The following is a 14,808-nucleotide window of genomic DNA, read 5'->3' as shown; positions in this document are numbered from 1 at the left end:
ACACCAGGTCTCCCTGTCCATCATCAACTCCCGAAGTTTACTCAAACTCATGCCCATCGAGTCGGTGACGCCATCCAGCCATCTCATCCTCTGTCGTCCCCTTCTCCTCCTGCCCCCAACCCCTCCCAGCATCAGAGTCTTTTCCAATGAGTCAACTCTTTGCATCAGGTGGCCAAAGTATTGCAATTTCAGCTTCAGCATCAGTCCTTCCAATGAACACCCAGGACTGATCTCCTTCAGGATGGGCTGGTTGGATCTCCTTGCAGTCCAAGGGACTCTCAAGAGTCTTCTCCAACACCACAGTTCAAAAGCATCAATTTTTTGGCGCTCAGCTTTCTTCACAGTCCAACTCTCACATCCATACATGACCACTGGAAAAACCATAGTCTTGACTAAACAGACCTTTGTTGGCAAAGTAATGTCTCTGCTGTTTAATATGCTATCTACTTTGGTCATAACTTTCCTTCCAAGGAGTAAGCGTCTTTTAATTTCATGGCTGCAGTCACCATCTGCAGTGATTTTGGAGCCCAAAAAAATAAAGTCTTACACTGTTTCCACTGTCTCCCCATCTATTTCCCATGAGGTGATGGGACCAGATGCCATGATCTTAGTTTTCTGAATGTTAAGCTTTAAGCCAAACTTTTCACTCTCCTCTTAATGGGGTCTTAATTTTCCGACCAAAGATCAAACCCAGGCGCCCTGCAGTGGAAGCATGGAGTCCTAAGACTGGACTGCCAAGGAATTTTCTGTTTTCTTTTAAGTGAGTGCTTCTGGGTTGCACTACATTCTTGGCCGCTGTTTTCAGGATGATAGCAGTTAGAGATCTATACCCTTTGTCAGTTTGAAAGGAAGTGGGAAGCCACAGTTTTATTAGATGTATATCTGAAATATCTGAATGTCTGAGGTGTCCACATTTTATTTCAATATTTTGACACAACATTTAAGGAAACATTTTCTTTTCTTCTGCCTCTGTACTGGGGAGGAAGGGTTAGTATAATATACTTTGTCCTTCAAAGAAAGCTGTCTAGTGGTTTGATTCACTAGCTTCAGTATTTTGATTTATGAAATCATTGCTCAAAAGCAGTGACTAGTGGTGTTTGCCTTTCTTTCTTAAGAAAAGAAGATTTGCTATGGTTCTCCAATCAATGGAGTAATTAAAGCTAATTTCTCCATGGACCTTGGAAAAAGTGGCAACAGATAATGGATTTGTCTGTCAAAAAATGTTTAAAGCAAACATCAGTCACCGATCAGCTACAAATCCATTTAAGGCAAAACCAGACCAGCCATAGGCAATTTTTCTCATTAAAGTAGTGTTTAAACTGTTGTTTCCAACTGACATAAGAGACATATCAAACAAACAACACCTGCAAGAAGAATTGTTGAAGTATTGATTTTTCATCATTCAAAAAGTTTACTATGCAGATGAAAAATAACTTGCTGTCACAGTGACATTTTCCTAAAGTCTTGCTGGTAGTCAAAGGCGTTGTTTTTCCTTAAACACTCAAACTTTAATTACTGGAAAAGGTTAGCATCCAAACCAAATCTAAAGTTGGCAAATTAGAGGTCACATCAGAAAAATAAATTGAGTGAGATTTGAATGAATTTTTCATCTTGTCTCCACCTCCCTCCTTAACCTCCTCTCCCTTCCCCACATGATCATTCTTTCCTGTGTTCACATTAATTCTATTAACTATGAGTGGATATTTTGACACAACAATATTTTGATCTCAGTAAATTTTACAATTCTATCACTAAGTCAGATTGTTCAGTTGAAAATTAGGCAATATTTTATAACAAAGAAGGATGGTTGATGTCATGGGGACCCTGAGTTCATTCTTTTTGATATCTACCGAGAGCTCCTCCAAAAACATCATTTAATCTCTCCAGGTGAGTTTCCATGTTGATAAAGGTCAAGAGTTGTTGTAGTTGACCTCTAATGTGCACTGCGCTCTTAAAATCTCCTTGTTTGCCCATGGTCACTTTTAAAATTCTCACTGAATGAGTTTGAGTAATTGCTGCCTTTCTCACGTTGAGAAAGAATCTTTGCTAAGCATTCAGTGACCATAAACTCTATTTCTAAGCAGGGGCGTTCTCATGTTGTTTGGGACCAACAACCATCTCATTGCTGCTAGTTCTCTTCTCCGGAATAAATCAAAATAAACCCAGCCAGGGCTAGGCATATAATTTTGGTCCAACCCATTGAATGTTCTGTAGTGCAGTTTTGAACCTTGAGTGAGGCTGCAAATGTAGGAACCCAGGGGGCAGGTGCTGGTCATCCATCGTGACTGATAGGGTCACAGGTGTGAGGACCAGCTCTCTCCTGGGTGAAACTTCCACCGGGCTTCTGGCTACCCCATCCCAGAGCTCCCTTCAATCTTTTCTGAACCCGATCCTCCCATGTCCTGTGGATTTTGTGGACAAATTTTCATTCTGACTAAGATAGTCCTGGTTAGGTACAGTTCAGTTCAGTTTAGTTGCTCAGTTGTGTCTGATTCTTTGCAACTCCATGGACTGCAGCACGCCAGGCTTCCCTGTCTATCACTAGCTACCAGAGTTTGCTCAAACTCATGTCCATCAAGTCAGTGATGCCATTCAACAATCTCATCCTCTGTCCCACCCTTCTCCTCCTGCCTTCAATCTTTCCCAGCATCACGGTCTTAGTTCTTCACATCAGGTGGCCAAATTATTGGAGCTTCAGTTTCAGCATCAGTCTTTCCAATGAATATTCAGGACTGATTTCCTTTAAGATTAACTGGCTTGATCTCCTTGCAGTCCAAGAGACTCTCAAGACTCTTCTCCAACACCACATTCAAAAGCATCAATGCTTTGGTGCTCAGCTCTCTTTATGGTCCAGCTCTCACATCCACACATGACCACTGGAAAAACCATAGCTTTGACTACATGGACTTTTGTCAGCAAAGTAATGTCTCTGCTTTTAAATATGCTGTCTAGATTTGTCATAGCTTTTCTTCCAAGGAACAAGCATCTTTTAATTTCATGGCTGCTGTCACCATCTGCAGTGATTTTGGAACCCCCAAAACAAAGTCTGTCACTGTTTCCATTGCTTCCCATCTATTTGCTCTGAAGTGATGGAACTGGATGCCATGATCTTAGATTTTCGAATGTTGAGTTTTAAGTCAGCTTTTTCACTCTCCTCTTTCACTTTCATCAAGAGGCTCTTTAGTTCTTCTTCACTTTCTGCCATAAGGGTGGTGTCATCTGCATATCTGAGGTTATTGATATTTCTCCCAGCAATCTTGATTCCAGCTTGTGTTTCATCCACCCTGGCATTTTGCATGATGTACTCTGCATGTAAGTTAAATAAGCAAGATGACAGTATATAGCCTTGACGTACTCCTTTCCCGTTTTTAAACCAGTTCGTTGCCCTCTGTCCGGTTCTAACTGTTGCTTCCTGACCTGCATAGAGATTTCTCAGGAGGCAGGTAAGGTGACCTGGTATTCCCATCTCTTTAAGAATTTTCCACAGTTTGTTGTCATCCAAATCAGAGCTTTTAAAAATAGGTCTAGAAGCTGGCAATCAAGATACTTGAATGACTTTCCCTGAAGCTTCTCCTCATATTTGGAGGCACATACCATTTCTACATATACATTTTCTGCCTCCCCCACCAAATCTGAACACTCTTCCTTTGAAATTTCTGGTCCTTCGACCATCTTGTAATTCTACAGTTGTACTCACCTACAGTGGTTCTCTTGTTACTCTTGACACCATTCTCTTGTGTAGACTAAAGTTGAATTGGTTTTTGATGATACAATATTGTACTTTTGGTTGAGTTTATTGTCAACTAAAACTCCAACGCCTGCTTCCATCTGTCCCCATAAACATATATACACTTAACTGAATTTTCAAACAATAGTTTGTTTTAAATTTCATCAATCTTGCCTATCCAGATCTTAGTGAATTCAAATTTTATAGTATTGCTTATCTTTTTAAGAAACTGGTTTGTGTCATCTGAAAATTTGACAATCCTGTATTTACCATTTAGCTAAGTTGTTTGTGGGCTTCCCTGGTAGCTCAGATGGCAAAGAATCTGCCTTCAATGCAGGAGACCTGGGTTTATTTGATCCCTGGGTCAGGAAGATCCCATGGAGAAGGGAATGGCTACCCACTCCAGTATTCTTGCCTGGAGATATCCATGGACAAAGGAGCCTGTTGGGCTACACTCCATAGAGTAATAAGAGTTAGACATGACTGAGTGACTAATACTACTACTACTAAGTTGCTTGTAAGGAGGATAGAGGCGAGGACCAAGCTCTTTGGACAAACCCTGCTGCTGCTGCTAAGTCACTTCAGTCATGTCCGACTGTGTGACCCCATAGACGGCAGCCCACCAGGCTTCCCCGTCCCTGAGATTCTCCAGGCAAGAACACTGGAGTGGGTTGCCATTTCCTTCTCCAAAGCGTGAAAGTGAAGCCGCTCAGTTGTGTCCAACTCTCAGTGACCTCATGGACTGCAGCCTACCAGGCTCCTCCGTCCATGGGATTTTCCAGGCAAGAGTACTGGAGTGGGGTGCTGTTGCCTTCTCCTTGAACGAACCCTAGAAAACTGTTTTTGGAAGAAAATAGAATACCAATTTTTGCAAGATGCAGTTGAAAATAGGACACTATGTTCAAATACATGTGGAAAATGCTATCTACTAAAACACTCTTTGAGATTTAAAATACATATTGATGATTAAAAACTCTTAAGAAACTTCCTTCCAGATTGACATTGGTCAAGTAATTTAGCATTTCCAAAGCCATGTCCCACTATATATTTCTTGATAAAACAAGTTTAAAAAGGCTGGTATAATACATCTTTATTCACTTTGGGACTTTCAGAATCATATTTATGGTAATGTTATAATGTGAATCTGTAGAATATTCAGTTTTTCTACAGTTTACTGGACCAGAGACTTTTTCTTTACAGAGCATCTTTCACAACTGGTACAGTAAATTTGATAAAATCATGTCAGAGGATATTTTGGGGCTATGGTTGTTATATTGACTCCATGTTTGCCTAACTTTCCAACCTCCAATTTCTTGAATTGATCTAATGAATGACATGCCTCCACCCATGCTGTAAGGAAACACTAAAATCACTTTTTGAAAGAACCCATTTTAAAAGTCAACTTGAGTCAAAGCCAACTATATTATTATTCATATACAATAAAATGTGATCCTTTTAAGGATACATTCTTAGAGTTTTGACAGATGTACACACCTGTGTGACCACAACCACAGTTAAGATGTAGAACACTTCCATCACCCCAAAATTGCCCCTCATGCCTTTTGGCAGTCAGTCTGCTCTGATCCACACCCCAGGCAACCACTAATCTGCTCTTTATTGCTATAGATTAGACTTTCTCTTTTCTAGAATTTCATGCAAGTGGCATCATACAGCATGTGTTTTTGTGCCTGGCTTATTTTACTCAGCATGTTTTTCAGAGTCATCCATGTTATTGGATGTAGTTCATTTTATTGCCGAGTAGTATTCCACTCTGTACGTACAACACAACTTGTTTATCCGTTCATCTGCGATGGGTAGTAAGACTGTTCCTTGCTGTTGTTGTGTGTGCATGTTCAGTCGTGTTTGACTCTTTCAGACTCCATCAGCTGTAGACCGCCAAGCTCCTCCGTCCATGGAATTTTTCAGGCAGAAATACTGGAGTGGGTTGCCATTTCCTTCTCCAAAGACTATTCCTAGTTATTTGCTATTTGAAATAAAACTCTTATGAATGTTTTATACAAGTTTGTGTGTACCCCAGCAGTGTATGAGTTTGTTTTTCCACATTCCTACCGACACTTGGTGTGGTTACTGTTTTTCATCTTAGCCATCACAGTAGGTGAAAAGGAGTATCTCGCTGTGGTTTTAGTTTGTAATTCTCTGATGACTAATGGTGTTGAACATCTTTTTGAGTGCTATAGGCCATTTTTTTCTATCATCTCTTGTGAAGTACCTGTTTCAATCTTTTGCCCAATTAAAAGTTCAGTTATCTTCTAATTATTGATATTTAAGAGTTCATTTTATGTTCTTTATGTGTCCTTTTTCAGATATATATGACATATGAAACACACACATCCCATATGTTATATGTGCACGCACATATATGTATTTATAGAAGACTCCCTGGTGGCTCAGTATTAAAGAAAGAGGTGTGGGTTTGATCTCTGGGTCCAGAAGAGCCCCTGGAAAAGAGAATGGCCACCCACTCCAGTATTCTTGCCTGAAGAATCCCAGGGACAGAGGAGCCTGGCAGGGCTATAGTCTATGGAGTTGCAAAGAGTTGGACATGACCAAGAGACTAAACAACAGCATGTATTCATACATATATATGTTGAGTATGCACACACATAGTATTTTTGTTATATATTAGATATTTTCTCCCAGTCTGTGGTCTGCTTTTTAATTTCCTAAAAGGTGTCCTTCTAAAAACAAAAGCTTTGAATTAAAAAAAAAAATCCAACTTAAAATTTTTTTTTCTTTAGTATTCTTGGTTTCTTAGTAATTCTGAGGGATTTTTTTGCCTAGCCATGATCATAAAGGAGAAAGTGACTTTCCCCCTGTGTCTTGTATTGGCTGATTCCAGTCGTTGTGTTAAGACCTACCCCCATTCCCTTCCTTTCCAGAGACTCGTGATGAGTTGGCTGGAAAAGAACCGCTTGTTGGGTGTCTACTCTAGCTAGTGTGAGAGCAGCATGGTTAGACCCTATTTAAAAAGAACACAGAGAACATATGTAATACATAAAACTCTTAGAAAAATAGCCTGAAGGCCTTTCTTAACCACTTTATTAAACAAGTCTTCTAAAGTTACTCTCTGTCACATCACTTTGGAAATTTTCTTCAAGGCACAGTTATATTTGACCATCTTGTTTATTTGTGTACCGGTTTCTCACATGACTCCCTCATTCGACTGTAAGCTTTTCTGTCTTATTCATATGTAATGAACAAACAGATGAACCAGTAGAGACCAGATTGCAATGTGACTGACAGTACTGCCATCAATTTGAGCTCTGTGGCTCCCACCACTTCAGCCTCCAGAAGCCTTCCCTCTCTGTCGGTCTCACCCACAGCATTTATAAATACTACATGGAGGTGTGGCTTCCCTGGTGGCTCAGATGGTAAAGAATCTGCCTGCAAAGCAGGAGACCCAGGTTCCATTCCTGGGTCGGGAAGATCCCCTGGAAAAGGGAATGGCTACCCATTCCAGTATTCTTGCTTGGAGAATCCCATGGACAGAGGAGCCTAGCAGACTATAATCCATCCATGGGGTCACAAAGAGTGGAACACAACTGAGTGACTAACACTTTAACTTTCATACGGCGGGTAAGGCGTTTGCATAGAACTGTTAAGCCCATTTCTTTCAGGGAGGCAATCTCTCTAATTCTCACTTTAATGAGAACCGAGATTCTCTGAAACCACCGTATTCACCCTTTCATGAGTAAGAGATGATTCATGGTGGAGTAATTGGGGAATTATTAAGAAGATTGCTTCTTTCTATAATTTCCTCTCTAGCCTTTTAGATGGGTAATTAGCAACAGAATATTGGTTTTCTTAGATTGTTGCCTAGTAGCCTAACCTTGGTTAAAGCAGTCCTGCTGGCATTCTCAGAAAAGGTTTCATTTACTGGTGTTTATCATTCAGTTCCTGAAATTCACACTGGGTGAAACCTGGCATGGCAGCTCTCAGCTCAGTTGCAACTTAAAAGAAAACAGATTCTGCTTTGCTTAAATTGTTTTCGATTGACTGGGTAAGAATAAATTAAAGGTTCTCGTAGGTAATAGCTTCTGAATTCAATTAAAAATATCATCAGGCAGCTGCTTTCTTTTTTTCTGAAAGTACAGAAATGATTTTGAGCTAGTTAATTGATTTTCTTATGAAGTTTTTTTGACTGACAGATTTAGTTGAATTCTTACTCAACATTTTTCACTTGTAGCAATATAGAAATAGAAAATGAGAATCAGACCAAAAATTCTAATTATTTTGCTATGGTAAAAATCTCAGGGTAATAACATCTTAAAGGTCAGTCAATTCATCTCTTCATTTGTTCATTCATTTGAACATTGATTCGTTGGTCAAATATTTATCTCTTAATTTGGGTCAGGTTCACTGAACAAGTGTTTAATACTTACCACACTTGGGATTTTTGGTTTGTTTGTTTGTTTACAAATGACCCTAGTTTGCTAGTCTGTAAATTTCAAGCAAGTTGGGGCCATGTCTGTTTTATTTACTGCTGGATCCTAAGTACCAAGAATAATGGATGGTGTATAGAATACTGGATGCTGACTTTCAGTAAGCATTTGGTGGAAGAAGCAAGGACAGAGGGAGGGAAAGAAGGAAGGGAGAAAAGAAAGAAGGAAGAACAGGAGGTTAGCAGGGGTAGGACACTGTGAGATGTTCTGTGCACTACACTCCTTGGGTGGGAGAAGGCTGGGAACATACTTACCCAGAGACAAAGGTTAGCTGATATAAACTCCTACCTAGAATGCCAAACATGCTCTGACTTTTTACCTGCTGGAACCCTCTGCCTGATGCTGTGTGCTCAGCTGTGTCTGACTTTTTGTGACCCCTTGAACTGTAGCCCACCAGACTCCTCTACCATTGGATTCTCCAGGCAAGAGTACTAGAGTGGGTTTCTGTTTCCTCCTCCAGGGGGATCTGCCCAACTCAGGGATCAAACCCCATTTTTTGCATTTCCTGCACTGGCCGGTGAATTCTTTACCACTGAGCCACCTGGGAAGCCCTGGAACCCTCTCTAATTATCTGTATTGCTCTCTGTCTCTTCATTCAGATATTTACTTAAGTGTCCCATATTTGACCTCTTCCTGACCATCTTTTTTAAAGCACCATACCTCACTGTTATTACATTAAACATTTAGATTTTAGAATATTAGTCAGGGCTTCTTTGTTTTGTTTCCCATGTCTGGCACACAGTATATGCTAAATCAATTTTTGTATAATAGATGAAGTGTTCCCCAAATGCAACACTATAAGTTAATTGCCTCTTTTGCTCCTTCTCTACCTCTAGAAAAATATCTTTGGGAAATGTGAGCAAGAGCAGGAGGTATTATATCACCATAATGATATCACCATGGAGCATGTACTTACAAATAATACACAGTTTTGTCCTATTCATGTGATTTCAGAGACACCTTCATCTATCAGTTACCAACTTGTGGCTCATGAGGTTAGAAAAGTTCTTGGAACTCTTTTTAATATTTCAAAAAGTTTAATAAAATCCATGCAGTTATCCTTAATAAGGTTGTGGGGAAAAACAAAAATAAATAATCCAGAGGTTGCAAAATTTCTCAGGTCACAGTGATTTGATTATTTTTCCATAGTATTTATAAGCCAAAAAATTCTTAACCATCTTATTTATTAAATATTTATATCCACACAACTTGTTAGTAATAGTTTGTGTAAGAAATACTGCTATGTTTCCCTAGAAATTTTAAAATATCTTGCAGGGCTCTTATGAATGTTTTGTTGTACTCTGAAGTGATTTGGAACAGAGTTTAGGAACCATGGAGCTCATCAAAGCTTCTGAACAATGTATGTTCACCATATTAACAAGACCAAATTACTGTAATTCCAGTTTAATTTGGTCACTGACAGCATCATCAGAATTCCTGGGATAAGCTTGCCAAACCAAGTGCAACTCTTGAGCACAAGTTGAATGCTTGTAGTGTTTCAACTGAATGGGTTAAATTCTGCCACCGTGATAGCCAGCGTTAAGCAACCAAGGGGTCTGTGTTGCCTAGACTGAACAAGGTAAAAAAGAGAGGACTCAACCTGTTAAAATTAGAAGTGAAAGTGGACATCACTACCAACTCTACAGAAATAAAAAAGGATTAAACAGAAGTAATATGGACAATTGTATGTCAATCAGTTGGATTAATTATATTAAATAGACCAATTACTACAAAGACACAAACTACCAAAACTGACTCCAGAAAAAATACAAAATCTGAACAGACCTATAACAAAAAGTAAATTTAGCCAAAAAACTGCACAAAGAAAAGTCTAGGCCCGGACAAGTTTACTGGTTAATTTAATTAAACATTTAAAAAATTAATACCACCTCTCCATGAATTTTTCCAAAAAACAGAAGAGGAGTGAACAATTTCAACTCATTTTATGGGACCACTTTTAAATCCAGACAAGGACATCACAAGAAAGGAAAACTGTGGACCAATATTTTTTATGAATATAGATGTAATCCTCAACAAAATATAGCCAGCCAAATATGGGAACATATTAAAAGAATTATATATATACATCATGACCAAGTGGAATTAACACAAAAGTTGGTTTTTACATCTGAAAATCTATGTAATGTGTGTGTGTGTGTATGTGCTGTATGCTCAGTTATATCTGACTCTTTGTGATCTCATGGGAGTCCACCAAGCTCCTCTGTCCATGGAATTTTCTAGGCAAGGCTACTGGAGTGAGTAGCCATTTCCTCCTCCAGGGGATCTTTTTGGCCCCTGGATAGAACCCACATCTCCTGCATTGGCGGGTGAATTCTTTATCACTGAGCCACCTGGGAAGCCCAATATATAATAATAAAGGACAAAATCTCACATTATCATCTGAATAGTGAAAAGTGAAAGTGTTAGTCACTCAGTCATTTCTAACTCTTTGTGACCCCATGAACTATAGCCCACCAGGATCCTCTGTCCATGGAATTTTCCAGGCAAGAAAACTGGAGCGGGTTGCCATTTCCTCCTCCAGGGGATCTTCCCGGCCTAGGGATATCTGAACAGATGCAGCAAACCCATTTGAAATAACCCAGTACCCTTTCATGGTAAAGTCACTTTAAAAAGTAGGGATACAGGGGGACTTTCTCAATCCAATAAAGGGTATCAAAGAAAAGTCTGCAGCTAATATGACACTTACTGATGAAAGACTGAAAACATTCCCCCTAAAGTCAGGAACAAGACAAAGATGTTTGCTCTCATCATTTCTAGTCTACATTGTGCTAGAGATTCTAGTCAGTGCATTTAACCACAAAAGTAAAATAAAAGTCTTCAAGATTGGAAAACAAGAAGTAAAACTATTTCAAGATTGGAAAACAAGAAGTAAAACTGTTTCTATTCACAGATATCATGATGTTCTATTTAGAAAATCCTAAGCAATCCACTAAAAACTAGTAGAAGTTGTACGTTCAGGAAGATTACAGGTTATAATATTAATATATAAAAATCAATTGTCGATGGGGCAGGGGATTAAGTACAAACTACTATGTATAAAATGAACTGTAAGGATATATTGTAGACCACAGGGAGTATAGCCAATATTTTTATAATAAAATTAAGTGGAGTGTAATCTATGACAATTTTGAGTCACCATGTTGTACACTTGAAACTAATATATAACATTATAAATCTATGTACCTCAATTGGACTGCAAGGAGATCCAACCAGTCCATCCTAAAGGAGATCAGTCCTGGGTGTTCATTGGAAGGACTGATGCTGAAGCTGAGACTCCAATACTTTGGCCACCTGATGCGAAGAGTTGACTCATTGGAAAAGACCCTGATGCTGGGAAAGATTGAGGGCAGGAGGACAAGGGGACGACAGAGGATGAGGTGGTTGGATGGCATCACCAATTCAATGGACATAGGTTTGGGTGGACTCTGGGAGTCGGTGATGGACAGGGAGGCCTGGCGTGCTGCGGTTCATGGGGTCGCAAAGAGTCGGACACGACTGAGCGACTGAACTGAACTGAACTGAACCTCAATTTAAAATGATTAATTATCGTTCTGTACACTAGCAATGAGTGATCTTAAATGAAATTCAGAAACTTTTTTACAATAGCTTATAAAGAATAAAATACTTAGGATAAGTTTTACAAAAGTGTGAAACTTACACTCAATAATCTTTAAAACATTGTTGAAAATGATTATTGAGGACTAAAATAAATAGAAGGACATTGTATGTGCATGTGTCTTCTTACAATTGATCTAAGATTGAATTCTTGAATTCTTCTCCTTCAGTTGATCTAATTCAATGTAATTCTTATCAATCTCATACTTGGTTTCTTTGCAAAAATTAACAAGCTGATCTAAAATTCATATGGGGATTCGAGGAAACTAAAAGAGTCAAAATAATCTTGGAAAAGAACAAAGTTGTAAGTTGGAGGACTTAAATTTCCCAACTTCAAAACTTGTCGTAAAGCTACAAAAATCAGGATGGTGTGGCACTGGCATAAGGACACATGTAGATCAGCAGAGTAGAACTAAGAGCCCAAGGTTTATAAATAAACCCTCCATTTATAGTCAATTGACTTTTGACAAATGTATCAAAAAATTTACATGGGGGAAAGAATAATCTTTTCAATAAATGCTACTGGGGCAACTGAATATCTGCATGCAAAAAGAAAAATAAAGTTGGACCTATACCTCACATCATATACAAAAATTAAATAAAAGCATATCACAGACCTAAATGTAAGAGCTGAAAATATAGCACTCTTAGAAGAAAACATGGGCATAGATCTGTTACCTGGAATTTGGCAATGGTTTTTTAAAATATAAAAATGAAAGTATAAGAAGCAAAAGAAAAAATTGACTAATTGGACTTTTGTGCTAACACTTCTGTGCTGCAAGGAATGCAATCAAGAAAGTGGAAAGACAGCCCACTGAATGGGAGAAAATATTTGCAAATTATATATCTAATAAGGGACTTGCATCTAGAGTATATAAAGGACTCTCAGAACTCAGAAATAAAAAGACAAACTAGTTAAAAAACCAGAAAGGATCTGAACAGATATGTCTCCAAAAAAAGGTACACAAATGGTAAATCAAAACCATAATGGGATGTCACTTCATATAGGTATAATAGAAAGATGGGTAAGTTCTTGCTTGGGTGGCACATATACTAAAATTGGAATGTTATAGAGAAGATGAGCATTGCCCCTGTGCGAGGATGACACGAACTCATGAAGAACAAGCTCTGGAGAGGAAGTGGAGAAATTAGTACCCTCGTACACTGCTATTAAGAATGTAAAATAGTACACTTTGGAAAACAACCTGGAAACTCCTCGGAAGGTAAACATACTGTCGCCCTGAATGTGTGTAAGCTCAGTCGTGTCTGACTCTTTGTGAGTCTATGGACTGTAGCCCGCCAAGCTCCTCTCTCCTTGAAATTTCCCAGGCAAGAATACTAGAGTGGGTTACCATTTCCTACTCCAGGGAATCCTCCCAACCCAGGGGTCGAACTTGTGTTTCTGGCATTGGCAGATGGGTTCTTTACCACTGTGTCACCTGGGAAGCCCTCAAATCATTCTATGACCCAACAATTCCATTCCTACACCCAAGAAAACACATGTCCACCAAAATATGTCGTATGTGAAAGATCACAGCAGCATTCTTCATAATAGTCAAAGAGTAGAAATAATCCAAATACCCACCAACTGATGGATGGATAATAATAAGTGGTATAGTCACACAAGGAAATATTATTTGGCAATAAAAAGGAATGAAGTATTGACACATGTTACAACATAGGTGAAGCTTGAAAACATTAAATGAAAGAAGCCATTCACAAGAGGCCACACATTGTTTGAATGATATTAAATGTCCAGAGCAGGCAAATCCATAGGGACAGAAGTGTGTCAGTTGTTACCTAGGGCTGGGAATGTTTGGGAGGTGACACCTAAAGAGAATAGAATTTCTTTTGGAGTGATAAAAATGTTCTAAAATTTACTGTGATGATACTCTCACAATTCTGAGAATATGCTAAAAACCATTGAATTGTACAGTATAAATGAATGAATTGTGTGTCATATGATATTTATATTTTAATAAAATTGCTACCAAAAAGGTCAATAGTGTATTAACCAAAGACTATACTCATTGAGGGATTTCCCAGGTGACGCTAGTGGTAAAGAACCCGCCTGCCAATGCAGGAGACATTAGAGACACAGGTTCAATCTCTGGGTCGGGAAGATCCCCTGGGGGAGGAAATGGCAACCCACTCCAGTATTCTTGCCTGGGAAATCCCATGGACAGAGGAGACTAGCAGGCTACAGTCCATAGGGTTGCACAGGTCAGACTTGTCTGAAGCAACTTAGCACACACACACACATACTCATTGAAGAGGAAACTAATGAATGGGAAGACAGACCTGAGAAAAATCACTCTGAATGCAACACAGAAACATCAAGAAATAGAGAACTTGAATGGGATACATTGTTTGAGAATCTCTGTCATATGTCTAGCAGAGAGCCAAAAAAGAGAGAATAGCATTGAAACATGTATATTACCATATGTGGAATAGATTGCCAGTCCAGGTTCGATGCATGAGACAGGGCGCTCAGGGCTGGTGCACCGGGATGATCCTGAGGGATGGGATGGGGAGGGAGGTGGGAGGGGGTTCAGGATGGGGAACACATGTACACCCATGGCTGATTCATGTCAATGTATGGCAAAACCACTACAGTATTGTAAAGTAATTAGCCTCCAATAAAAATAAATTAATTAATTTTTTTAAAAAAGAAGAGCAAATGAAGATATTTTTAAAAATTGATCATGGCTAAGTAGTTTTCATGATTTAAGATAGATCAGAAGTCCAAGTCTGAAGGATTTCATGGAGAAGGAACTGTTACATATTCATATTTAAAGAAAACTTTAAATCCAATTGGGAGAAAAATCATATTGCTTATAAAGGAATGGTATTTAGCCTGACAAAACAATTCTGTTCAGTAGCAATGGGTGCCACAAAACAAAGAAACATCTTTAAGGTGCAGAGAAAAAAAAACCAACTTTTACCTAAAACTCTGTAACTGTTGGGTTGGTCAATAAAAAA

General features: G+C 38.9%; 1 non-coding gene across 1 annotated transcript; it reads left to right on the top strand.

Annotated features, from left to right (window-relative positions):
- Positions 1-12,855: 12,855 nt before the first annotated feature.
- On the top strand, positions 12,856-12,957 carry LOC139036613 (U6 spliceosomal RNA). Its single transcript, XR_011489435.1, has one exon. It is a non-coding gene; the product is annotated as a U6 spliceosomal RNA (small nuclear RNA).
- Positions 12,958-14,808: the final 1,851 nt, after the last annotated feature.

The sequence above is a fragment of the Odocoileus virginianus genome, chromosome 1, assembly GCF_023699985.2.
Source record: "Odocoileus virginianus isolate 20LAN1187 ecotype Illinois chromosome 1, Ovbor_1.2, whole genome shotgun sequence".
Classification (NCBI taxonomy): Eukaryota; Metazoa; Chordata; class Mammalia; order Artiodactyla; family Cervidae; genus Odocoileus; species Odocoileus virginianus.
The sequence above is the reverse complement of the archived record's forward strand: the minus strand, read 5'-3'. Positions and strand labels throughout refer to the sequence as shown.